At 37.2% G+C, this 27,335-nt stretch overlaps 1 protein-coding gene and 1 long non-coding RNA gene across 3 annotated transcripts in view; both read left to right on the top strand.

The window, feature by feature from the left end:
* LOC127972426 (roundabout homolog 2) overlaps window positions 1-27,335 on the top strand; it is a 369,417-nt gene that overhangs the window by 111,327 nt on the left and 230,755 nt on the right. The gene's annotated exons all lie outside the window — the stretch shown is intronic.
* Window positions 16,483-17,763, top strand: LOC127972427 (uncharacterized). The gene is made up of 2 exons (XR_008157091.1): window positions 16,483-16,606; window positions 16,708-17,763. It is a non-coding gene; the product is annotated as an uncharacterized LOC127972427 (long non-coding RNA).

Raw genomic sequence — 27,335 nt, 5'->3', positions numbered from 1 at the left:
TGTCATTACACATGTACTGCAGGGTTTCAGCACCATGGACAGCGGTCCTTATATATACATACATATGATCTTACAGCCTTTTCTGTAATGTTCTGATCTTCTCTTAAGGGCTGCGACTTCTGATTGTCTCTCTCTCTATTCCTCATTTATCCACCAGCCTCTTTCCCTCTTACATTCTGGCAGTGATGTCTTTTATGGTTATTATTTGAAGAGCTTGCCTTCAGAAGCTGACACAATGGCGTGAGTAGTCCCTTGGGAACGTTTAGTATCAAGGTTAACTTCAAGTGATTAGGATAAGCAGCTGAAGTTGTTGCCATGGGGATGATGATGATGGGATGCTGAGCTGTAAAGCATGATGAGTAGAAAGAGAGAGAGAGAGGGGTGTGATCGCTCCGAGAAGCAGCAAGAATAGAGCTAGATGTGAATTGCCCTAAACTATATGTGCCCATCAAACTGGACTTTTTCTGCCTTCTATTTTTACAGGACATGCATGTAATAATTAATTTATGCTCATGGTTGTCATGCACCCAAGAATAGTGTTCACTCTCTTTCGTATTTTCTGAACTTTTTAACCAAATTTGCAAAAAGAGCTTATCTTGTCCGTTAAGGCAGAGCATGTGCGTTATTAACCTTTGAAGTGAATTTATACTCTTACATTGAGGCAAAAGTCAGACCTCAAATCAACAGAACTGTGCTTTAATCTTCCAACAACAGGTGTTAATGGAGTGGAAACTGACTCTAGTTTAATTAGAATACGTTTATGTAAGAAATAAGTTTTTCCATTTTAGTCAGAAAGCTATTACCAAAAGGGTCTTGTATCAAATAACATTCCGTAAAAGAAAATCCACGAAGCAGATGCATTAGGCAAATCAGCTTGGAGCAAAATTATAGTTACCCCAGCCTTATGCAGTTTAAAATGTCAGCTTATCCTCTTTAAACTTGTAAGAGAGAACAAAAGCATCATAATTTCAACTGGCCTACTAAATTCGCCAGAAAGGTCCTTCTGTAGGTGCTAGTTCAGTAAGCAGATTAGTCATGCTCTCCAAACTCACATCTCAATCTGTCATAATCAATCTGGCCTTCCAGAGAATGTCAGCATGCTGTTATTTGGACGATAAATGTCTGTTTGAACCCCCTGTGAAGTGCATGCTGAATCAAAAGTTTAACAATGCATGAGTTTGTATCTCTAACCACAGTCCATAAACAAGATGAACGTCTACACACACGAGGCTAATGACATCACTGCTGGCTCCAATTGAATGGAATAACAATGTTTCCAGTGCCTTGTCCAAGAGGTGCCGTAAGCGATGAGACCGAGAAACCCAAAGATTTTCCTCCCTGGAGATCTCCCGCACAGTGCCCCAGAGCTCTCATTCCGTGTACTTCTCATACCACGCTGGAATTAATGAGTTCTTGAACGGGTCTGTGGCAGCGCCTTTTACTCTTTTGTTCATACCTTAGCATCATAATTTGACTTGCGTAGGTGCTAATTTCACATAACTTGAAAGGCAATTAGGAAAATGCATTCTTATGACTGGCAGGGGGGATTAAGGCTAAGCCAAGGCGGTATGTGTAGCCTACCGAGACTACGGGTTCTTTTTTTTTTTCACCATGCAAGCCAAGCCCTATTTGCCACCACACATTATCAGTCATCACGTTAATACCAACATCTCACATTGCCTTCGATGTGTTACTTTTAATTAAACTGGAAGAAAGCATGACAAATTAACACAGAATTGGAAAGCACCTTCCAAAAAGGGCTGCGAAAGTGCTGTATGGTTTGAATTATGGGGTCAGATGTAGTTCCCCGGAAACGTCTACAGTAATGACTGGATGAAGATCTGGGTGGTGTTTTGGGTTGGAGCTTAATACTCGGGGCTGCTGTGACGAGGCGGATTTCTAATTACTGTGATGGCTTCACAGACTGTACACCCCCTGCTGTCGGTGACTGCCTTTCATTTTCTGAAAGATGCTTTTATGGGCAATAAATCAATGAATTAAGCGCTATTTTAAACCTCTTAATTTCTTCTTATTGCCCAGAGTTAATGATATTGCTCTCAGTTGAATTGGACTGTCGGTGCCTGTGGGGACAAGCACTGTGTCGTTTGCGTAATCCATGATTTCTGGATCTGACACCCAGCCTGGTGCTGGAGAGATCAGGAAGTCTTTCTGTAAAGGAATTGGATGCCTAATTGGAAGGCTTTAACAAAGTGTACTTTGTTAAAGGATTCTGTACATGTTTGCTGCTTCTTTTACTACCTTTTTAATATAGAGTGCTGATAGGAAAAACGGGTATAGCTTGAAAAGCAATTCATGACATCTGCAAAGTCAAGGTCATTGGTTCAATTCTTAGGGATTGCATGAAGAGGCAAAATTCTAGCTACACAAGTTTGATTTCATATAGAGTGCTGCAAGGATGACATGTTTTTTGTAGAGGAGTACTCAGAAACAAGCTAGCTTTTTAGCATTGTATCAAGTCAATGGGGTTTTGGTTAAATGCCTGAAATAAGTTTTGTGCCTATACTACAAACTCAAGATTTTTGTAAAAAAAATAAAATAATAATGTTCTATTCTACAACATCAAATACATCAGGAATTCCCCCTTGTGATGTTTTTAAAAGCTTTTACTTGTCTTGAAAAAAGAGGTTGCTAAATGTGACTGCAGAGATTTTCGGGAACATGAGTCATCACTCCTAAAAGGTAAACTCAAAAGTCCACTTTTACAACCTGGTTGTGTTTATAATCTTACTCTTGCAGACTAATCTAGATTAATGTTTAAATAAAGACAAGAAAAAGTAATCAACACCTAATAGTTACATTGAAGTCATGTAACCCTAATGTATTTTATCTGCAGGCTACATTTAGCTTTTACTTCTCCCAATATTAAACTTTTGTAGGTCACAAAGCTTATTTTCTGGAATAATACTAGATCCAATGAAAAAAAAAAATCCTATTGGGATTTTAGTCATGGAAACTAGACTGGTCCAGCCAGTTTTCACTTATTCCACCCACCTTCAAGCATATTTCTCACCTTCCTCTACACTTCCACTCCAAGGTTTCTTTCCCATAAAAGGTGTTACAAAAATAGCATGGCCAGAGAGATTGCCATATCCTTGTGCAATGTTTTCCTCCTTTTAATGGCGTCCAGCTGGGGCAGGTGCTGCACATCTAGATGGTGCTCACCTGGCAATATTTCCCATCCTTAAGAACAAGCCATGGTAACAGTGAATGGCCTAGATGTTCTGTGCTCATCCACAGCTTTAGTATGCATTCAGCCTCATAGAAATGTAAATCCAACCACAGTGGGGAGGAGAGTGGTGACGGGCTCAGTAAGAAATACTCCGGATGAACGGAGTATTTTTTCACTCATTTATCCCTTCCGTCTCCACTCAGATCTAGCTTTTGGAGAGCTTTCGGATAAACTGGCTTACTTGGCCGATTTAAATAGGCGTTGGTGTAGTCAGCGTTTTTGAGATGGGGGTTTGGGTGCCAGATTGAAGAAGAATTGTGCTGAGAGTCAAGTTGGCATAAAACGAGGGATTGTCGCACTGATGCGCAGCATTATTCCTGAGGTTGGATTTGATTTAGTTCGCTCTTAATTGTCGAAGGCACATCAGACTAATGGGGTGGGGAGGTATATGTGACCCTGGATCCAAAAATAATTATTAAGATTTATACATCTGAAAGCTGAATAAATAAGCTTTCCATGGATGTATGGTTTATTGGGATCGGATGATATTTGGCCAAGATACAACTATTTGAAAATCTGGAATCTGAGGATGCAAAAATATCTAAATACTGAGAAAATCGCCTTTATAGTTGTCCAAATAAATTCTTAGCAATGCATATTACTAATCAAATATTAAGTTTTTATATATTTATGGTAGGACATGTACAAAATATCTTCATGGAACATGATCTTCACTTAATATCCTAATGATTTTGGCATAAAAAAAATTTGGTCCCACTTTATACTAGGTGGCCTTAACTACTATGTACTTACATAAAAATATAAGTACAATGTACTTACTGTGTTCATATTGTATTGTAAAACACTTTTGCTGCTATTGAGGTGGGATAGGGGTAAGTTTAGGGAGAGGTTTGGAGGTATGGGTAAGTTTAAGGGTGGGTTAAGGTTTAAAGTATGGGTCAACAGTGTAATTATAAATGTAATTACAGAAATTAAATACAGATGTAATTACATGTCGTTTTTTTAAAATATAAGTACAATGTAAAAACACGTATGTACACAATAAGTACATTGTACTAAATTATTAAGTATTAATTAAGTACATAGTAGTTAAGGCCACTTAATATAAAGTGGATCCAATTTTTTTTTGACCCATACAATCTTTTTTGGCTATTGCTAAAAATATACCCCAGCGACTAAAGACTGGTTTTGTGCTCCAGGGTCACATATAGTAGTTCTCTCAAAGATTTCAAAAGGACACTGTTGAAAAGACTAAGTCTGTCCTGGTATTTGCATAAACTCTGCATATTTGAACTACGTCCCACATTGCGCTTTGTTTCCCTGTGCTGATGTATGTGTGTGTCCCAGTGTGACGGTGCTCCACAGTGAATTTAATTTGCCAAAGAGCACTCACTTAAAGAGCTCCCTGAACAAACAAGTTAGCAGAATTTACGCTTGCCTGATGTCAAATTACACCACCAAACGAACCTAACCTGAGTTGAGAATAAATTGCACCCTGTTGCAGTGTGTGAACAAGCCTTGTCCTTTTTCCTCTCCTCTTCCCTCCTCCTCTTTGCTTGTTTTCATGTCAGCTCTCATATTAAATATACATTTTGCACTCCTCTACCTCACGCCGCTTGGTAATGACTCGGGCCCTGAATGATTTATGCAGATATTGATTTCACTGTTAAACGTGAGATTAGATGCATAGCTCCTGACGCTATTTATCAAAGACATTGGCATCTAATTAAATTGTCAGCTCTAGTTTTATGGCAGCACACTTCTATGAAATATTAAAGCTGGCTCTGAGATTATTGTGGCCCCGAAAGCAGATGTCGGCACCTGAAAAATGATATTTACATGCAGAGGAAAGGATGTGGAGAGGTTTGGATTATTGGACTAATAAGAGCAAAGGTTGAAGGTGAGAAAACGTGTTTGTATCGCAGAAACGCTGGCTAACGAAGTCTTAACAACCTCACCTGGGCATTGCCTGAAACCGTTGGTGATTAATGCATTTTTTCATTCAGACAATCACAAAGGTCACCTCGTTTATTCCTTATTTAATTCTTTTGCATTGGTATAATTGGCTATTTACCCTCTGACACGTCATGTTCCCACCAAAGTAGCATAATTTTTTCTTGTTACACTACAAATGAATGTCTTTTTAATGAGTTTTTAATTAGTCTTTTTTGTATGTTTTCCAGTAAAAAGCAATGCCGAATCATGTACTAAGATTTGTTTACATAAATAAAAGTGCATTTAGTACTCTTATTTTTTTAAATAAATGAAAGACAAAATACTGTACACTTATATTACACGTTTTCTATAATAAGTCTTAATATCATATGCAGTGTTGCTTTTGAAGTAAATGTATCTTTTTAGTTTATAATTTAGTCTTTGTTTCCCAGTAAAATATATTAATGAATTAAGAATACATTTTAATATAAAATAAATATATTAAATAAATTGTACACTTGTTTGTAACCTTTTTTTATACTTAAGATAAGTGAAAAATAGACATAATCCACACATTTAAGATACATTTTACTTATGAACTATTACTTCTGAAGTAAATGTATCTTTTAGTTTTTTTTGTAAATATACCTAAATGTATTAAGAATCAGTATACTTATTTACATAAATACTAGTGTATTTATTTTTCCCCACTTATTAACCTTTTTTTATTCTTAAAATAAGTAAAAACATAGATAAAATACAATTATATCAAATAAATATTTTTAAAAACAAGTCTTAATTTTGCAGTGTTGCTTTTTTAGTTTTTAATTTAGCTTTTTTTCAGTAAAATTTTTTTACTTTACATTGTTTACTTTTAAAACAATTGTATGTATGTATGTATGTATGTATGTATGTATGCATGTATGTATGTGTAAAACTACACTCATTAGTATATATTTTATAATAGAATATATCCTTTGCGGTTTTTATATAATTTGTAGAATATATGGAAATATTATAAATATTACAATGATGATTTTTTTTTTTTTTGTGCATACGTTGATGTTAAGTTAGCGAGGGCATACTGCCAGCCTCAAACATCTATATTTCAGCAGCGACTGGTTTCCCTTGTGTCACGCTCCTCATCTGTTTCGGCAGAGGCAAGATCTTCCGGCTCTTTCCGTAACTTAAGCCTGACCCAGATTCCCTTATCTGGCAGCGTGAGAGCGCTGTGGACTGGGTGGGGCGTGTATCTCCCTGCCTTGCGTGTGCCTTTGATACTTCATAGCAAAACACAGGCACACAAACAAACAAACAAACAAACACACAAGGGGACTGATGGACAACTACAACACACTGAGCTCATGCTGAGATTTGTGTTTCATTGCAGGAAACGATTCTTTCCCCTGCACTGCCTGCACAAACACACCGGCCAACCTGCGTTCACCGTTTTTGACAAACTATGTGTTATCCGTTCTCTCTTTAATGAGCACCAGAGCAGAACACGATTTACTTACATGCCACATGGCTCACATTCCCACTTTTCTCTCGCACACACATACGCAAACCTGCTTTCTCGACACACTGGTACATGTGTGCTGGGTTTGTAATTTTCCACTGAACGCATGTTCGTTTAGCTGATGCTAAGACTCTGCGTTTTTTGCTGTATGGCTGATTCTGGTTCCCCCGTGGCACATTTATCATTTAGAGCTGATATGAAGAATTAAAGGCCGACGTGCATGAGTCCACTGGAACACCAGATCCTGAAACATCTTTACAGCAAATTATGGCTTAAAAAGAGATGATTTTGAAATCGCTGGACAGAAAAGTGTGGATGTAGCGGTTGCGTTGTATCTTAGCTGAGAAGCGATCAGTGGTGTCTAATGATGCAATTAGAGATGTGCATTGCTATATTTTCAAAACTCGCTAGCTGAGAGATTAGTCAACTAATTGGTCGTAATAAACAAATGCATAAATACTGTAGGCTGACTATCTGTCTGTCTGTCTATCTATATCGACTAAAAAGGAAAACATTTAAATTAGCTCAAAACACACTAATCAAATCCAGTCTTGTAGAGCTAGTTGACGTAATGGACACATGTAAATAAGTGCTATGAGTTGGACAGTGACTGTGGATGATTGTGTAACTGTGTTTGTGCTCAGACACCTCTGACTTCCTGACAACACATCAGAGACACCAACATGCCTCACGTCACACAGCTCATGCGACTCGCAGGGAGAGACAGATGCCAATCACACACGCTCTCTCTCTTTACATACACTTTTTCTCTCTTCTCTAATAGCTTCCACTGTGTCTTGGTACCCAGAATGCACTGCTGCTGTTCCCTGTAATGAGTGGCTCTGAGAGGCTGGGACAAGCCAGGTGCTGTCTCCATAATACAAACATCCCAGTCGTTTTTGAAGTCTTATGTTCTTATGTCTTCTTATTCTCACTTCAAACTTAGTGGAGAGAAGAAGAAGAAAAAAACAACAACCTTTGCATCCAGTGAAACAAAACTGTAAAAAGACACCATGGAGCAAGCGAAATATACCAATGCATGTAGCAGAGATATTTGTGGGGACATTTCCAAACTGCATTTTATTCTACAATACTGTAAAACTTTGTGCATCTTTTGTCAAAACATCAAACATCTTTAAAGAGTAATCAAATTTTCAGACAGCAAATTAGATAATTAAATTTAATAAGATGCAATTTTGTTTTCTGCCCTTTGAGGAAGTAGAAAGCTGGTTGAGACGGCTGTACGCGTGTCTAAGTTGAGTTCTGTCTGAATTTATTTAGGTTAATGAGAAAGAAAGTGTTCCAGATGTACCACATTTAGCAACGCACTGGTTTCACTTTGAGTACACAGGAGCGTTTGAGTCTCAGAATAACTACGCTCACACACAAGCTGAATCTGCTTGTCAGCTACGGTTAGAACCGTTTCTGTTGCTAAATACAGTTCTGCTCATACACAAGACATCAGAGGTGGATTTGAGTACTACATTTACTTGAGTATTACAATTATGTACACTTTTTGAGTATCTGTACTCCACTTGAGTATTATGCTTTTCTGGAAACTTGCTACTTCAACTTCAATACATTTGAAAGACCGCATTTTATCGTATTTTTTCATTTATGTCAAGGTCCCCACGTAGAAATTTGTTAGCAGTTTCTCCAGTGTGTGCATTTTCAGATTCCTTGAGTTTTTTTCTGCGAAAATCCAGTCTGCGATCTGCCAGGACCTTCCAGTGTTCCCAGGTCTTATTTACTTGAGCTTCACCGTTTGCGACGTATATTTTTTTATATAAATTTAAAATATATTTTGGTCAGTTATTTTACTGTGGGTATGAACAGAAATGCACTCAAAAACTATAAAGTGGCATGCATTTTGCATAAAATATGTTTATTATTTGATTAAAAAAAAACAACAACAACAGTGTCAGCTTTCTAAGGCTATAAATGGGAGTGTTTGTCTGCAAAAAAGCAAGACAAAGAGTCTGAGAAAAAGTTGGACAGCAAGACCGAAATAAAATAAAACATACAACCAGAAAGAGTTGATGAAAACCAGTGGGAGCTGGCCTAAATAGATGAATAAATATTTAAAGCTTAAAGACACATTGCAAAGTCTTTAACTTCGCTATTGTTTTCTGCTACTGTGGTCACAGGCTTTATTTAAGGTTATTGTGAGTTTGGGTTTAGTTAACTGATCATATGTCTGTTATTGTAGATAGAGGAATATTTGAATGTTGGTAAAACATATATAAATTGCAAACGCAGTCTAAATGTCAAGAGGCTTAACTGAATGAGATTCTGAATTGACATTTGACACTAATTTAAGTTATGAACATTTATTGCTTTTATTATTTTAAGTATTTGCTTGCTTTTACTTGGCCTTAACGAAGTTTCAAGAATATATGCTTTTAAATATAGGTTGCTTTGAAAACAAGCCATGTGTAAAGTATCTGCTAGCAAGCTGCTACTATACATGTCAATGTTAGCCAAAAATAAATCATTGTTTAAAGTTGTACTTTTCGTACAGTTCTTCTCTCCTTTCTTCCAAATATAAATGATGAGCTTATCTCTCTTCTGCCTCAGAGTAGGCACGCTGATTATGCTTAGCTTACATCATAAAAGCATTACATTGGTTGACTGACCTTATTTCACAGTAGAAGCATCCAAAAGTGTTGTGCAGTCGATATTATAGTCATCTTTTATCCCGGTTTCATCACCTTGACAGGTCTGGTTACTGAGTTAAAGACACTGGAAGGTGTTGGAGAGTGTGCATGCCAGGGTTATGGATGTTTGAATAATGTAGATAAAACCTAAAACAAGTAAATAAAGCCCATCTCAGGTTCATTGACCAGGAATCTTAATATTTCAGTGCCGGTAACAGTTGCTGTGAAAGTTAGTTTTTCGTGGAAACTGCTCATGAGGTATTTGTTAATGTTTTATAAAGTCGTATGCAAGCTAAAGATCTTCTGGTTTGATCCAGGTTCTTGGTGTTGACTAAAATTGATTTAAGCATTTTTGTTCATTGAAATAAAGCTGAATATAAATATTAGATCAAAAATTAGAAGAAAATGGAAATGTTGCTTTGACAACTAGCTGACTAGGTGCTAAATGTGATAAATAAAATGCAACTAACTATATATTTGTACATATTATATCAAAACAAATTTAAATAAAATACATGAAATAATATGATGGGACACTTTAAAAAATGTAATGAGCTAATTTAAAAATGAAGGTGACATTATTGCACATAAGATTTTTGAGTTTTTTCAGGCTGGATTTAAAAAAAAAAAAAAATTAAGAATCTACCTGAATAAATCATGTGAAATCTCCTAAATTAATCTACGACACAATGAATTTAACATAATTAGGGAAATGTGCTCATTTATTCTAAGTTGATTCTCTGTGAATTTAAGTGAGGTCTGTTTGTATTTTGTTATTTTATACATTTACAAGACTGTATACAACCAAACAGCTCAAGTAAGAAAATACTTGAGAAATAATGGAAAGTACTGCACTAGCACTAGGAAAGCTACTGCTCATTAAACAAGGTTTACTGCATTAGAGGAGTAGTATCCATAACCACAAGCTCTGCTCTTCTGCCCAGTGCAATGGAAACTTCAATGTAACAGAAACCCTTACAAATGTCAAACATAACTGAACATTAAACATTTGATGCTTCCCTTCACTCAAAAACATAAAAGTAGTCTCCTTAAAAAAAAAAAAAAAAAAAAAAAAAAGAGGAAAACACATCTCTTGGTTTTATTAGTTAAAAAGTCCCTAACATTTTCTATAAAACACTGAATCACAATTTCTTTAATGAAATCCACACATTATTTTTAATTATCACAATAATATTTTTTAATGAAAATTACAAGACCCTTGATTCATTTTTTTACAGTGCATGAATGTCTGTGCAGCCAATCAAACTGATATTTTGGTGCGAATTCGTCTTACATTTGGTAGAAATGTATATGATCGGGTAGATGCCAAGGTCACTTTGTCCTCTTAAGCCACAAACATAACTAGAAACTAGAGAAAATATGATCCAAATTACATTGTTTGGGCTATGTGGTAATTTTTATAGTTTTATTTTACAGCCAATTTTAATTTTGTATTTTTTCTTTAAGCAAGAGGAAAATACTGTGTCTTTGATTCATTCATGGTTCTATAGCTGCTTTCCTCCTCCTCCGCATCAAAGCTGTGTTTGTTTCTGAGACGATTGCAGGACATTGTAAGATACACAGTTCCTGTCCTCATCTCAGCGGGTTCAGAGTAGTCCAAAATGAGCCATTGACTCTGGTAAACCCAGATGCCCTGCTGTGCATTACACCAATGATACTTGACTTGGAAAGTCAAGCGGGTGCTGTGCCCCCCACTGCCCCAACAGCCACAAGAGCCCCTCAGAGCTGGCTACACATGGAGTGATTACACCCTCGTTTAATAAATGCCCCCATTATGGAGCCCTCCTGCATGAGGGCCACCCTACCGGGCCCGGCTCATTCACTCCACAGGCTTTAAATGCGACCTCGGTGGAAAGAAGAAATGTTGGGTACCAAGTGTCCCTCAAGTGGCAATTATGGCCAATACATGTCTGTGAATTAGAGGCAGACGACACAGATGAACATAGTACTATCAGCACTGAGCCTTTATCATCAGCCACATTTCCTGGACAAAAGTCCTAATCTGAAGATCTCTAATTGAAAGTCAAGATCTTCAGTTGAGTTCTGAGGTAAATCTTGAATTTGAATCTGTGAATTCATCTAGGTGTCATATAAGAGCAAATACGTTGTGTGTTTTGAATGCGTGTAAAGTTTTCTGTTTCTGTCAACTTCTGTTGACCAGCTTGAATGTTGTTCACATCTGGTTAGTACTGGTTTAAGGCTGTTTTCCAGTGAAATGTACCAGTAAATTAAGCTCTTTGAATGTTGAACTATTTATACTTTAATTATTTTAGCTATATTTTATAATTATTAATTACTGAAAACATTTTTTTGACATTATTCCAATGAAATCAAACAAAAAATAAACATTATTGTACATTTCTTTGTGCGTGTGTTCTTGGTTAAGCTAGTTAACATGTCGGTTGCAGACATCAGAAAACCAGAAATATATTGGCTACAAGCTTCTAGAAAACAACATATGTTGGGGTTTCGGTTTTTTCAGCTGAGCTGGAAGAGTCTGTCACTGACTGTGGCGGCTGAAAGGAGCAATTGTTGTTGTGGATGAACAACATAATTTCTGTTATGACAAAAACCTCAGCTTCTGTTCCATCTCGCTTCATTTCTTGTTTTCAATTCACACTCTCCCGAGCTCTTCTCTTTTTTTCTGGCTGTGTTCTGGTGTGTTTGCGTATGTGAGTGTGAGTTTGTAAGTTGAGGGGTCACACAAAGGGGCAAATCACCAGAACTCAGACTGACTGTGAAGTGCTCGGTCTCCTCAGAAACCAAAAGAGAGATGGTTTTCTGCTCTCGACGGGCTGCCTCCTCGCCCCACAGCATCGTGCACGCTGAACCGAGTGTCTGAAACACTCTGCTTTCAAAGTTTGAGATGACATGAGGAGACGTTCCCCTGCTGAGGTTTACTGGGGAGTCTCGAGGTTTGAAAGCAGCAGTGTGCCGAATGACAAACCCTGGTCCTCAGATGGCAGGGAACAGAGCGAGCCACCCAGGCTTCCTGCCACTGATTATTTACTGTGTTTTGTGCATCTATCTGTCACTGTGATAGTGTGCGTGTGAGCTCATCCTTTTCCTGCACGATAAAAGCCACTTCCTGGCAATGTTGACCTTGCCCACTGCTGTCAATCACACACAAAATATAGCAGCGTGTTTTTGTTCTTGAGGTTCTCTGGTGCTTTCACATAATTATAAAGCTTGCAAGGTGAACACTGTATTGAAATCACTCATGCTTCCTTTTATTCTTCTTTTGACACTTTTCTGCAATTAATTCTGCTTCAGTCATTCATCGCACACTATAAAAAGTGAGAAAGTGCAGTTTGTTAGCTTGAAAAGCTGTTTTCATTGCTGCTTTCATTGCTGTCCTACTGTAGTCAGGTTCAATCAGTAATATTAATAATACTATAATATATACTGTACAGAATGTTGAGGTTTTGAAAGAACTTTATACTTTCTAAATCTGCGTTCATTTTAATTATAAAATTGTGAAATATAAAAATACTGTGAAATATTAGAATAAAAAAATGAGCGGTTTTATATATTTTAAAATATAGATAATATAAAAAGATCCATACTATTCTTTATTCAGAATTTTGGGGGTTTAGCACACCAAGGCTGCATTTATTTATAAAAAAAAATACAGTAAAAATCGGTAATAATATTTCACAATATTAAATTTGAAATAACTGTTTTCTATTTTAATATATTTTAAAATATTATGAACTTTCAGCATTATGTCACACAATGTCTTTCAGAAACCATTGATCATTTCGTCCCCAAGTAATTTATTATTATTGCTTAATATTTTGGTCGAAATTAGTTTTTTTTTTTTTTTTTTTTCATGTATAGAAAGTTAAAAAAAGCAACATTTATTTATTTACATTAGAAATATATTATGTCATTTTTGATCAAGATAATGCATCCTTGCTAAATAAAATGTATACTTTTTTTAAAGAAAAATCGTACTGAGCCCAAGTGTTTTTATTGATTGACACTATATATATAAAATATAAAAGTTTTAACAATTACAATATATAAATTATATATAATAAATAATCTAACAGTATTTATTTAATAAAATGATGCCCTTTATTAAGACATGAATAGTTCAAATCAAAAATATACAAATGTAACTCCTGTTGAGCTTTGCATACTGATTCCCAATCACATTGATTGACAATATTAAAGGTTATTGATTGTTTGCGTACATGATTGTGTAATGATTTTGACATTAAGACCTGAGAAAAACCAGTTACCCATGTTTAGTGGGATGTAAACACACTTCTGTTGTCAATACACTAAGATAAGCAAAGTGTCGATTTTTCACAGAAGTGTTGAAATCACTTTAAACCGGTTCCACTGAGCGTCACGGAGATATATTTAACTAAAATTTGAGGCGTGTGTGTGTACTTGTTTATGCTATGTTATGGTGTTTCCTGTAAGGTGTAGGTGTTGGGTTAGAGGATATTAAATATCGTTTGGTCAGTATAAACGTAATAGAAGTCTATGGAGAGTCCCCACAATTCACAGAAACAAACGTTAGTGTGTGTGTATGTGTGTGTGTGTGTGTCTTTTGTCTTTCTGGCTTACCTCAGTGGCAGATGTGTGTGTGGCAGTGCTGTTCCCTGTCACTTCTTCTCAGTTCCCTGTCTCTCTCATTTTATGCTCCCTTGTGCTGGATATTATTCTCAGGAGCTGTGGAAATCTTGACCCTGTGCTCTCAAACACCTCACCCTGTCACTATCCTGTCCTCTCTCTCATCCACCTCTCCTCTTAGTGGCTCATTCGAGAAGTCCAGGCCTGGATCCAACTGCAGCGCCCTGCATGCATGACTGCCCCGCTGACGGCTGACAGGCTTTTTGGGCTTTTATCCGTCATTGTTCCTCCTCTCCTCTCTCCTCGTCTCCTCCTGTCACACCGTCAGCAGCTAGACTCCAGTCTGCCATCTTCTCCTGTAATCCCACTCTCCAGAAAGCCGTAATTGAGCCAGAGATTGATGCAAGGATTATTGCTGTGATTTGGGGAAGGTGATAGTATCACATTTCGGGGATATTTCAGACGGACTGAAACATTTTAGGGCTGAAAACATCAAAGCGGGAGGGCAAAAGGGAAGAGTGGGTAGATTTGCGACGTATCCAGTGCTCCCCTTCAACCCTCTAGTTTGACACAGTCGATACTTTAGTGCGTCATGCAGACAGCCAAAGAAATCTATACCCGTTTCTGAGTGCAAAACACACAGGAATGAATACAGTCTTTACAAGGTGATTATTTCACTCCAGTGAAGCACTGGAGAGCAATTTGTCTGTTTCCAAAGTGATCGACTTTGTTTATCCTTCGTGTCACTTTCTCGACTGCGGCTTTTATACATATGGTGTTCTTTTCAAGGTTTTGCTTGCAGATATCTGTTTAGGCCAGAAGTTCGGTTTGATTAAATCCGCTCAACAGTGTCGACTGCATCTGTGTGTTCGAGCGAGCGTTCATCTCCTTCCTTTTGATGAAGCTGTGCTGCACGACAGAAGCGTGAAGGCTGATGTTTTCTACTGAGGGTCACGATGTTGCTTTGATCAAGTATCAGGTATAATGTTAAGCTCATGTGTAGATTTAAAGGTCCTGTTGATGCATTGAATGACGTTAGAGAATGTATGCAACTGTCCAAGCGCTTGGAGAAAGAAATGTTATACTTTTATTTAGCAAAGATGCATTAAGTTGGCCAAAAGTGATTAGTAAAAACTGTTGTTGCACAATCTTGTTGTCTTGAACTTTCTATTCATCAAAGATTAATAGAAATTGACAAGAAGAAATGTTTTGAGCAGAAATATTAGAATGATTTCTGAAGGACACTGGAGTAATGATGCTGAAAATTCAGTTTTGCATTACAGGAACAAATTACATTTTTAAATATTATAAAATAGAAAACAGATTTTAAATAGTAAAAATATTTCAAAGTATTACTATTCTACTATATTTTTCCTAAAGTAAACCCAATAGCCTTGGTGAGCATAAGTCTTCTTTAAAAAAATAAAATAAGTGAACTCAACTGATTCTCATTTGCATCACACAACTTATGAATCAATTTGAATATTACCATATAGATACAGATAGCTGCTTCATATATTAACAGTGTTTTTGTGGAAAACAGACAACTACTTATGTTAAAGGGATATCACGTACACCCAAAAATGAGGCCGTTGCTGGTAGCCATTGACTTATTTGGAAGTCAGTGGCTGGCAGCAACCTTTTGATTACCAACATTCTTCAGTCTATCTTCTGTTGTGTTTAACAGAAGAAAGAAATTAATATATGCTTGGAACAACACAAAGGTTGAGTAAATGATGACAAATTTTTCATTTTGGGGTAATCTAATCTAAAGTATCAATATTTGTTCTGTTTACATTATGATATTGCACAGGGCTCATAAGTGTTAGTTCGTGTTATTTTTTTTTTATGTTGAAATTTGCCTAAAAACAAACCCGAGTTATACATGTGACGTAGTGGACATGGTATACAGGTGGACACATTGCCCAAAACATGCAACCTAAATAGTTTTATAAACTGGAGCTCCAAAGTACCAGTAAACTTTGTTATTTTGGACTTTTGCCATTTTTAGGCAGACGAGCGCTTGGTTTCCCAAAGCCTATTACAATGGAGCGACAAATGCAATTAGCAACTTCTTTTCGCCTGAACTTGCTGCATGCACCAGGAATGAAACGTCTATCCTGGTTAGCTCTGACTGTAATCGTGTTACACAACCTATTTATGTGGGAAAACCGGTAAAACACATAAAAATAAGATAAAATGATATGACAAACATTTAATTGGAGACGGACCGGATCGTTTAAAGGATGTTAAACTACAGTGCGCACAGTTTTCGGTGTAATCAGTTTAGATATTAGAAGCATGTGGGTTGTACATCAAACCCTGTAGGATTTAAACGGCTTCCAAATCTGTGAAGGGATGTTGAAGTTTATTTCCTCCGAAGTTTATAAGCTGCTTAAAGCCTTTAAGGACTTTAGCATGGGCTGCCATAGAAACATCAGCCTCGGAGACAGGCCTGACTAGCTGCCACTGAAACTCAGAGAAAGTGTGTGTGCGTAATAGAGCTAAGTGTGGATAAACGTAGTGTCCTAGTTTCTATTGGCTAAGGTAAAGCATCTTGGTTGTTGCATGTCTATTGAAGTTGTAGCAGCAGTGCTTTGAATACAATTTGTGTCACATCAGGGTTTGGTTTTCCGGAAAGGTCTCCGGCAATACAAGGATTTTGAAACCCACAAGGTATTGTGTAACACCGCTTCGTTTTTTTGATATTATTTTTAGACGGATGTTTTCTCAGGTTCTTCACCTTAAAGAGTTGTCTTTCATTCATCTGCACTCAGGGAATCCATTTCCTTCTAGAAATATTCTGCATTTGAAATGCTTCCTGTTACCATCTGATCTACTACACCATGTTGCTGTGGAGTTAAGAGCAGCTTTCAGAAGGAAAGATGGATTGTGACCCTCTCCAGGGGTGTGTTGGGCGAGATTACCCTCATTATCGCCCATCTATGTGCCTTCCAGACCTCCACCGCCCACCCGAGCCCACTAATGGAGGCCGAACAGCAACCTCAAACAGCCTCAGCTTGAGGTCTTACTAAACTCAACCAAAACTAATCGGTTGTATCATCCCTGGCTCTCCATCATATTGGTGAATTTAGAGATTGAGACCTAGTTTTATGGTCTACATCTTTCTGCCTCGGTGTTAGAAAGTACATTTTCAGTTTTATTATGTTGTTGAGTGAATAACATGGCAAATCTTTCAAAGATATGATGATTGGATTGATATGTTCACATTTTCCAGCTTTATTCCAGGTTTTCCATATAGTTTTTTTTTTGGGGGGGACAATAGACAAACACATTGTACATCAGATTTCCTTTGCCCTACAAACACATAGAGAATAAGTGTAATTTTATTCATGGTACCTCGTCTTTCTCTTGTATTGAAATGTGTATTTGCCGGCTATCCACTCTGAGGCGCAAGCAAATATGCACTTGTCAGCTCCAAAGTGCATTTTTTGGTTTCCTCATCTATATGATACCCAGACGATAGTGTAAGCTTCTCATTGTTGAATGTGTGTTTTTCCAAATCTCTCCCCAGACTAATAACCTGATGCTGTATTTCCAGTTTTATGAGTCCTGGTAGGAGTGAACAGCGGATTTAGTACCGTAAAGAATGTGTAATGTTTGATTTGTAGGTGTAATGAGCAAGAAGTGGGGCTCTGCGAGCAAAAACACCCTCTGCGTGCTTTTGATTGATTAGTGAGGGTCGTAACCAGCCAAATGTGTTCACGCCTGCCCTAATGCTGTGGATTGTGGACCGGGATATTAGCCTGTATGCATTACAGTGACATATTCACCTCAGCCAGATCAATAAATCTTACTGTGTGAGGAAAGAATTCAGAGGAACCATTTTCTGCTTCTTCCTTTCTTTCTCCCTCTCTTTTCAGGCACAGGTAATGTCTGGAAGGTACAGAGAGGGTTTTTGCACCGGAGATTTAAAGCAAAAGACATAGAGACTGAGACACACCACAGGGTATGGCCATTGAACCTCCACTACTTCACTTGCATCCATAGATCTTTTCCAAATCTAGAGAAATTCCTACCTATACATCATTTTAAGTCATCATATGTTCTCCCAATGGGAAGGCTATTCCAAAATCTCTACGATACTTCAGTTTGGTCCAGTTTAAGGCAGCATATATATGTCTTTTTGCAGAGAAAGAAATCCCTTAATGCACCGAGTTGAACACCATGAGATGTGAGAGTGTGTGTGTAGTAATTCAATGGCATGTCGTCAGTTATTCCAATATCTTTTCCAGATCTAGTGTTATTAGTCTGGGGAAAGATAACAACCCAAAAATAAATAAATGCATGTTATTTATTCATTTACTTTATTAATTTATTATTTATTAATTTACCTGATCAGTGGTCATCTGGTTTTAATGTTGCTGTTCCATATTCTAATTGGCGAGTTGCACCAATAATCATAGCTTTTGAAAATTTGACCACAAAGGGATTGTTTTGCCAGTAAAAAGAAAATATTCAATTTTAACAAATACATTTTTCTTTCTTGCCACTAAAAAATTCATATTTTGGAACAAAAAATACTTTAATATAAATTTTAGCAGTGCTTAATGCATATCATGAACAAGGCAAATGATCAGTGCATGAATCAAAGTAATTATGGAAACAATTTCTGGCCTGGTTTTCCAAGTATAACACACACACACAAACTGTTGTGTCATACTGTAAATCTTTCCATCAATATTTGCCCCGTGAAATAGTTTTACAGTGAAATTTGACATGTTATGGAATATGTATTAATTAAATTAATGTATTGTGTTTTGCCAATCGTTTTGATTTTTTTTTTTATATATATATTTTTTTGTCTTTATCTGTGCCTTGAGTTCTGGTTAATCCTGCAATGAAGTTTAAGTCTTTGGTTTTTAATTGTTATGATTTTGGCTCACATTTAACAAAAACCCACCAATTCAATTTATCTCAATAAATTAGAATACTTTAAGACCAAAAAAAAAAAAAAAAAAACTTTTAGTGAATTGTTGGCCTTCTGTAAAGTATGTTTGTTTACGGTCTATGTACTCAAAACTTGGTAGGGGCTCCTTTTGGTTTAATTACTGCATTAATTCGGCTTGGCATGTAGGTGATCAGTTTGTGGCACAGCTGAGGTGGTATGTAAGCCCAGTGGCCTTCAGCTCACCTGCATTGTTTGGTCTTTTGTTTCTCATTTTCTTTTTGACAATACCCCATATATTCTCTATGGGGTTCAGGTCTGGTGAGTTTGCTGGCCAATCAAACACAGCAACGCCATGGCCATTATACCAACTTTTGGTGCTTTTGGCAGTGTGGACAGGTACCAAATCCTTCTGGAAAATAAAATCTTCAAAAAGCTGGTCAGCAGAAAGAAGCATGAAGTGCTCCAAAATTTCTTGGTAAATGGGTGCAGTGACTTTGGTTTTCAAAAAACACAGACTGTGAAAACATAACACTGGACTTCAAGCAACTTGGGCTATGAGCTTCTCCACCCTTCCTCAAGTTTTGTATTTCCAAATGAAATACAAAACTTGCTCTCATCTGAAAAGACGACTTTGGACCACTGGGCAACAGTCCAGTTTTTCTCTTTAGCCCAGATAAGATGCCTCTGACGTTGTCTGTGGTTCAGCAAATTCCTTAACACGTCTGTGTGTGGTGGCTCTTGATGCTTTGACCCAAGCCTCAGTCCATTCCTTGTGTAGAGTTCACTCAAATTCTTGAATCAATTTTGCCTGACAATCCTCATAAGGCTGCAGTTGGTGCTTGGTTGGTTGTGCATCTTTTTATTCCACACTTTTCAATCCACTCAACTTTCTGTTAACATGCTTAGATACAGCACTCTGTGAACAGCCAGCTTCTTTTGCAATGAATGTTTGTGGTTTACCCTCCTTGTGAATGGTGTAAATGATTGTCTTCTTGACAACTGTCAAGATCAGCAGCCTTCCCCATGATTGTGTAGCCTAGTGAACCAAACTGAAAGACAATTTTGAAGGCTCAGAAACCTTTGCAGGTGTTTTGAGTTGATCAGTTTATTGGCATGTCACCATATTCTAATTTGTTGAGACTGGTGGGGTTTTGTTAAATGTGAGCCAAAATTATCACAAAAGAATCAAATACTTGAACTACTTCAGTCTGAACTTATTTAATACACGAGTTTCACAATTTGAGTTGAATTACTGAAATTAACTTTTCCACGACATTCTAATTTGCTGAGATGCACCTGTAACTCAGTGCTCGATAGCTGCTCACTAGGTTTTTAACAGATTGTGTTCACACTGCTTGCAACCAAGTAGAGTGTCAATCTCTCACACTCGTTGTGTATGTGAATTACTACACTTGTATGCTTAGAGGTTTAAACAAAGTCCCTAAAAGCATGAGTTTGCATAGGAGTGTATTTTATAACCTCACGCTCATATCACTTTCTGGCCCTTTAATCAAATTTGTGCAAATTACACATTAGATGTTCAAAAAAAAAAAAATGATTGCAGTCTATTTCAGAGATAGAGCAAATCACAACGAAGGCACACTCTGGCATTTAGCGTATCGCATGTCATTTGTTTGGAAACATATATTACATTAGAGGAAGTGGGCTGATGATATTTCCTGCTGCGTGGGAGCTTTATTGAGCCCTGGGGCAACATGTGTTGAGTAATTGAGGCACTAATGTAAATAACGCCTCGGATAGAAGATCAATCATTGGCCGGTACTGAACTTTAATATTGGAGTGAGGCATGAGCCATGTATAACACCGATATGAGACATTATCAGCATTCCCTAAAGATACTCTTATGGACTTGCGGGGTGTTTTTGTAAAGCCCATATGTTGTATATGGTTTATGTAAATGCTCTCTCCCACTCTCTGCCCATCTTACTCTGAACTCTTGACTTGTTCTTGCACTTTTCTGCAATTTTATTTTTCTCTCAAAGACATTGAAATCGCAAATGAGTGTGTTAACATGTCAATCTCGCATGTTTCCTGTAGAGATTCAGAAGAGATCACAACAGCATCTGAAATTGTGCTCAAATTATCTTAATATGATGTTTTCAATATGAACTCGATAATTTATCATTATTTTATTTCCAAGACAAAAATATTTTAACTTGTTTGCATGATCTACATTAATTTTATTGCTCTCTACTTTGTTTCTTAAATTAGATTTATATTATCAGAAATGGTCTAATTTAACTATAAAACATGAGATTCTTTAACCAGTATTTTTGTCTTGATTTCCAGGAACGATGGATAGATGGATGAATACTTTTTCCTGTTTTATTGCATGAAAGAAAAAAAAAATGTTATATACATAAAACTTAAAAGTTATGCTTTTACAAAATACAAATAATTTAAAAAGTCCTATTTTTCTACTATCTTGTAATCTCATATTGCTCACCAAGGCACAACACACACATATTTTGATTTAAATAAGTGCAACCTTAAAGATTTATTTTGCATTGTTTTATTTATATTCTGTTTAATTCTGAAATTCATCAGATCGAAGTGTCTTGTTGACTTTAAGTCTCCTGGGCTATGAAAGAGCAACCTCTGAGCAATAGAATGTTCCAATGGCATAAAAACAGACACACAAACACAGTGTTGAAGACAAACAATCTTTCAATTCCACTGTCGTATCAACATTATTTAGAGCTGAGCAACAGTGAGAAATGCCCCAGATATGATCAGCCTATGGCCAGGCGTCTGCCATCTATCAGCGGGAACTGCAAATGCAGGGAATTATAAATAACACAGGCTGGGGATGCAGGAAGAAATGGCTCCCAGTAAACAGATAATAATTATGTAAATGTTGTTGGACCTAGGGACTTAGTGAGAAATCTGTAACTGAAGCTCCATGACAGCAGAGCGTGCAGATAGATGTTTTAATTTACTCTCTGCTTAACTCAGATAAACTGTATTATAGCAGTTTACCAATGCTCTACCACCATAGTCACCCAGTACTGAGTGAGCTGTGTTTTTGTGACAAATAAACGTATTAGTGCCTGTATAATGTACTGGCCTTTTAAACTCGCTTGCAGCTTTTTAAATATTTTCATAAATACAATTTATAAAAGGGCATTCCCACTCAGTGTTGCCAAGTCCGCTGCTACGTCAACACTATTGACACATATTGTTTTTCATGTCTGCGGGTTGAAGAAACACCAATAAGGCAAGGATTGTCATTTTGTCATTTTAAGGGGTCTGAGGCGATCACAAATTTGTGTACAGGTTATGGAGCTAATAGCAACATTTTAGGCCTAAAATGGCCTAGCAATCCCATGTGTTGTAGCATTCAAGGAAATTTCACAAGCTCAAGGTCTAGTGGCTAAACACATAACTGAAGTGATTTGTTTCGTACAGTCTGTTCCAAAAGCTCTAAACTGCGGTAATAATCCCTTGTTTCTCAGAGCTACAAGAACTTGCCCAACTTCCTCGCAGCATATGCGCCCCGCCATATTTGCAGTTTTAAGCTGATTTGTCCTAATTGCGGAGTCTAACAGTTGTCTAATGTGTTAGATGGGGAGTTAATTATCCGAGCACTGCGTGCTGCTGGTACGCACGACGTCGCACGCTCACTTTACAGACGCTAACGGTCTCTAGCTATATGCCAACTTCTCCTCACACCACATACTGTGTTCCGCCAAGAAAAATGGGCACCACTCATCCAAAAATAACGTGATTAATGAGTCCGCCCGGCCTGATGTTCTTATGACTGTGTCATTCTCAAGAGCTCTCTTTTTATTATGCATGTCAGAAACTCGAGCTGCCAAGAAAAGATTGTCCCGCTAAGATGAAGAGTAACATTTTCATTCAGCCGTTTGAGGTTTGAGATCTTGATCATTAGTGGAATATTCTGGGTCCAGCAAAATTTAAGCTCTATGCATCTGATGAAGGGCTTACGCTTATCACAGAAAATGATTTTGAAACATACCTGTAATGTTTGGAACGATTTTCGGTGGAGAAGTTACAAGTAGTGTTAACTGTTCTATAAGATCATGATCACTCTCAATATTAAAGTAATTGCTCATGTGATATGAATAAATCATGCATTGTCATTTTTACCTCATATTTTGAATTTTGGGTAGATTTTATAGCACTTTTGCCACAAGCCCATTTTTCAAAGACAATTTAAAGTGAAACAGAAAATGTTGCGAGGCCTACCTAAATAATTTTCTGTGGGATCATTTTGCAGATGTTGTAAATTGAGCTTAACTTTTGAATTTGTAACATTTTAATGGCTTTTTGAATTCTTAAAGACCTCAATCTCAGATAAAAGGATTATAATTTTGGCATGCTGTCTTTCCTCTCTGTTTATTTCTCTTTCTCCCTGTCAGTTTGTAACAGGATTAAGCGTCTTTTTCTCCAACCTTGCCTCTTTTACCTTCTCTTTGCCTTAGGGGCCATCTGTATGGAAATGCATTCTTTACACGATTGAAGGAATTTCTTTTCAGCCATAAGAGGTCAGATGATCTGTATTTCTCTCTCCTCCACCACGCCAGATCCTAATCGTTAGCCTCTTAGCTTTTTTTTTTTTTTTTTTTTTTCCTGAGCAAAGCTAAACAAATTGATGTCCACACACTTGATGAAATAGACCCCCGGGAGAGTAAATAACCACAGCACAATCTTGTTCTCGAATCTCCGGTAAACATTCCAGGGAATATATGTCCTTTTTTTTTTTTTTTTTTTTAGACAAATTTATTCATGATCCTTCTTGCTAACACATAGTTTTGTTGTTGTTGGCCTCCTGAAAATGAGGCCCGGCTCTACACTGGTGTTACATGCATACGGAAAGTGAAATTATGTTGTATGTCCCTCTGACTTCTATGCTAACATGTTTACTGGACCACATTAGCGTGATTAGCCTTTGCGCAAGTGTGGTTAGGCTAATGCACAAGCTGTCCCTCGTTATGGCGCTCGTCGAAGGCAAAGCGGTGGTGCTTAATTGGCTGGCAATGTTCCACATGGACGAGAAGGGACTTGCTGGGCTTCTGTCACTTTTCCCTGATAAAGACATCACGGCTAATGGGTGTCACAGCCAAAAACCTGCGGTTGGCATGACAAATAAAGCCATTATCTTCTCCTACTGGAGCGGCCATTTTGATTGATGCTACTGAGAAAGAAAGAGTGCATGTGTCTTTGTGTGCAGGGAGAGGTAGAGAGACGGAGAGCATGTGCGGTGGTTTTCCAAAGGTCTTTGTTTTGATGACCTTCTAAATCCTATCAAAATGCAGCTGGTCAACATGCCTGTTTGCGCAGGCCCTGCTGCCTATATAGAAATATCTTTCAACAGATGAATTGCATTCGGAGCCGGAGGCTATGAACCGCGTCTGGTGCTGTAACAGCTTTTAGTGGGCAGCCTTCGAATAACACACCGACTCGAGGATGTGAATGGTTTTTCTGCCACCAGGGGGCAGCAGACTTGTATGTTATAAAAGGCTGGACTGATTTAGCTCAGAAGATGAACACAGAGGATGATGTTGCTCTGTAATACAGTATACTGTATGCTTTTGTATTTTGCCTTTTCTTCTTTCGGTGTAATGTGTTAAGACACATTTACTCCTGCAACATGAGTTAGTTTAATCAACAAACAACTCCATTTCTTATTTGCCATGCATGAAGACAAGGAAGGTTTTTTTTTTTTTTTTTTTTTTTTGATGACAAGATCTTCTCAAGACTGTCTCAATGTCGTCTCATTACAGCTCTCATGATCCGAGAATGTTACAGTTCATAGGCTATTGTGCGGGATCTGCACATCATAATGAAAATTAAAGTCGGTTGTCTGGGGAAATGGGGAACCCCAAAGTCTCATAATTAAGAAATGGGAGACATTTAGCGCAGATGAAATTTTAATGGTGTGTTAATAATTTAACATGGCAGATGGATCCATTCTGCTGTACCTACACGGAGCGCTCAGTCACTCTGTGGTCGGTACAGAAGACATTCCTTTGTGTGGAGTTGTCAGTCAAGTCATTGTTTTGTCTTTGGAGATTCCTTTGCTTTTTTGTATTACCTTTGATACTGTGCACAGCATAATATTGTTTTGGTATCATTGAGATGCTATTAAAGCTTTTTATTAGTATTTTGAATGCTTATTATTATTATTATTATTATTATTATTATTATTATTATTCTTTTTTCTTTTTCTTTTTTTTCTTTTTTTTACTTTGTGTAGAGTAGGTTTTTATTTATTTATTTATTTCAATTATATTATTATTTATTACAGATTGTTGTTTTAATGCATCAAGTTACCAAAAATTTTTATGGTTTAGTTAGCATCTGTTTTTTTTAGCATCATTACTCCAGTCACATGATCCTTCAGAAATCATTCAGATTTTTTTTATTAGCTGCTCAAAAATCTAATTATATGATTTCTGATGGATCATGTGACACTGAAGACTAAGAGTAATGATGCTGAAAATCTAGATCTGATCACAGGAATAAATGTCATTTTCAAATATATTCAAATAGAAAACAGTTATTTTTAACAGTAAAAAAAAAAATTCTCAATATTTTTGCTGTGTTTTGGATCAAATGAGCAGAAGAGAATTCTTAAAAAAAAAAAAAAAAATACAAATCTTACTGTTCATAAACTTGAACAATATATGTATGCACACTGTATGTATTATCATGTATTGCTGGCTAATTTCTCAGACTGACCAGTTAATAATTTCTCAAAATTCTTCTAAAATCTGCAAACCTGACCAGCTAGGAAGACCAAACAGAACCTACTATCTTTATCAGCTCATGTACCTTATGTAATTCAGCTTGAAATGTTATCGGCTCTGCTTGAGTTAGGCTGTGTGCTCTCTTTAGTTTAGCATTCATTTGGTAATCTCAAGCAAAACTCCTTGACAAGACTTTGGCTGAAGGTCAGAAATGCTGTCGCCTCGACGTTGGCGAGACGTTTCAGACATGTTGTGTTAATTGGACATTTTGCCCAGCCAGAGGCTATTTGCTTTCTGCTTTGATGGAGCTGCATTTGTCAATAGCATCAATGATTCAAGACAACTAGGAGTGAAAGTGTTGCCAGCCGTCTTTTGGAACCAGCCATGCAAGACTGAGAAAGTGAGAGAGGCAGGCTGAGCTGCAAAACCGACATAAGAGTGCAAAGAAAACGGACAGATGCATTGGGTACGCTCTCTGAGCACTCCTCCTCATCCTGGCTGTTCGACTCAGTGGGGTTTGTGCCCTGTGCTGCACTGTACGCATGTATTTATCTTCACAATATACACTGTCATTAAGCAGCCTGCCAATTAGACACAAGCGCACATGGATGTACTCAAGCACACGCTAAAACACGCATGCATCTGCTCTCTGAGCAAGTATAAACACTTCTGCGCGCACATTAGAGGACGGAAATCAGATTTCTGCCTAAATCGAGTTTGGGGCGAACGCGATTTGGGTGGCACAGGAGTTGAAAGCCTGAGTATGTGTTGGTGTGCATGCGTTCACGAGCGAGGGAGTTATTGCATTAGGTGAAGTAACTCCGGCTCTACAGGGATTGTGGGTATTCTGAGAGTCTCAGCTGTAATATTGTTCTTTCATTGGCATGTTTCCATTGCATTCAACATTGTGGCCCCAGAGGATTTGTGTATGTATGGTTATATGTTGTATAGATGTCCTTTATAAGATACATCAGTAAAGCATATACAACAACCTTTTGTATAGTAGCTTTGTTTGTAGTACTGTTGCTCACAGGGTGACGTCTTTACCAAGATGACGAACGTTGGTTTTCTGATCAGACAGGTACTTTCTTTTGTTTCTTTTCTTTTCTCTGTCCAAACCACATCTGCTCTGCACTGCAACAATACTGGGAAGTAACTAGTGACTGTTTGTTCAGTATATGGGGATTTATTTTTTTTTTTTTGTGTTGACACTATACCTCAGATATGTTTTTCCAATGAAGAAAGAGCCCAGTTATCCGAAATTGAAAGGGAAGTTAACTAGATTATGAATAATTCAATCAAAAAGGGAATTTGTGATTAGCCTTTTTCATCTGATGTTGGTTGATTGATATTGTGTGTGGTCTTTGTTTTGATGGAAAAACGGATGAGATTGCTATATAAGAAGAATAACCTTTTTAATAGTCTATGGAGAAAAGCACATGGTTGTCATTTTGCTGCACTGATAAGGTGCATCCTATGTGCTGATATACAAACAAAAAAACAATAAATAAATAAATAATCCAAAGCAAATTAAGCTGTATTTTTACAGATCATAATGTCTGTGCACACACAGGACAGACAGATCTTGGAGAGCTGCTAATGCTTGTATTTTTGTCTGAATTAACTGATTAACTTGTTTGCATTAGACCAATTTATTCCCAATTTATTTATTATGCATTGGTTGGTTGGTTGGTTGGTAAAACCATATTGTATTGGACTAATAGATTTAAGGCAAACACTGAAGAGAATCCATTGCGAA

This window comes from Carassius gibelio, chromosome B15 (genome assembly GCF_023724105.1).
Source record: "Carassius gibelio isolate Cgi1373 ecotype wild population from Czech Republic chromosome B15, carGib1.2-hapl.c, whole genome shotgun sequence".
Classification (NCBI taxonomy): Eukaryota; Metazoa; Chordata; class Actinopteri; order Cypriniformes; family Cyprinidae; genus Carassius; species Carassius gibelio.
This window is presented reverse-complemented; position numbering and strand designations above follow the sequence as displayed.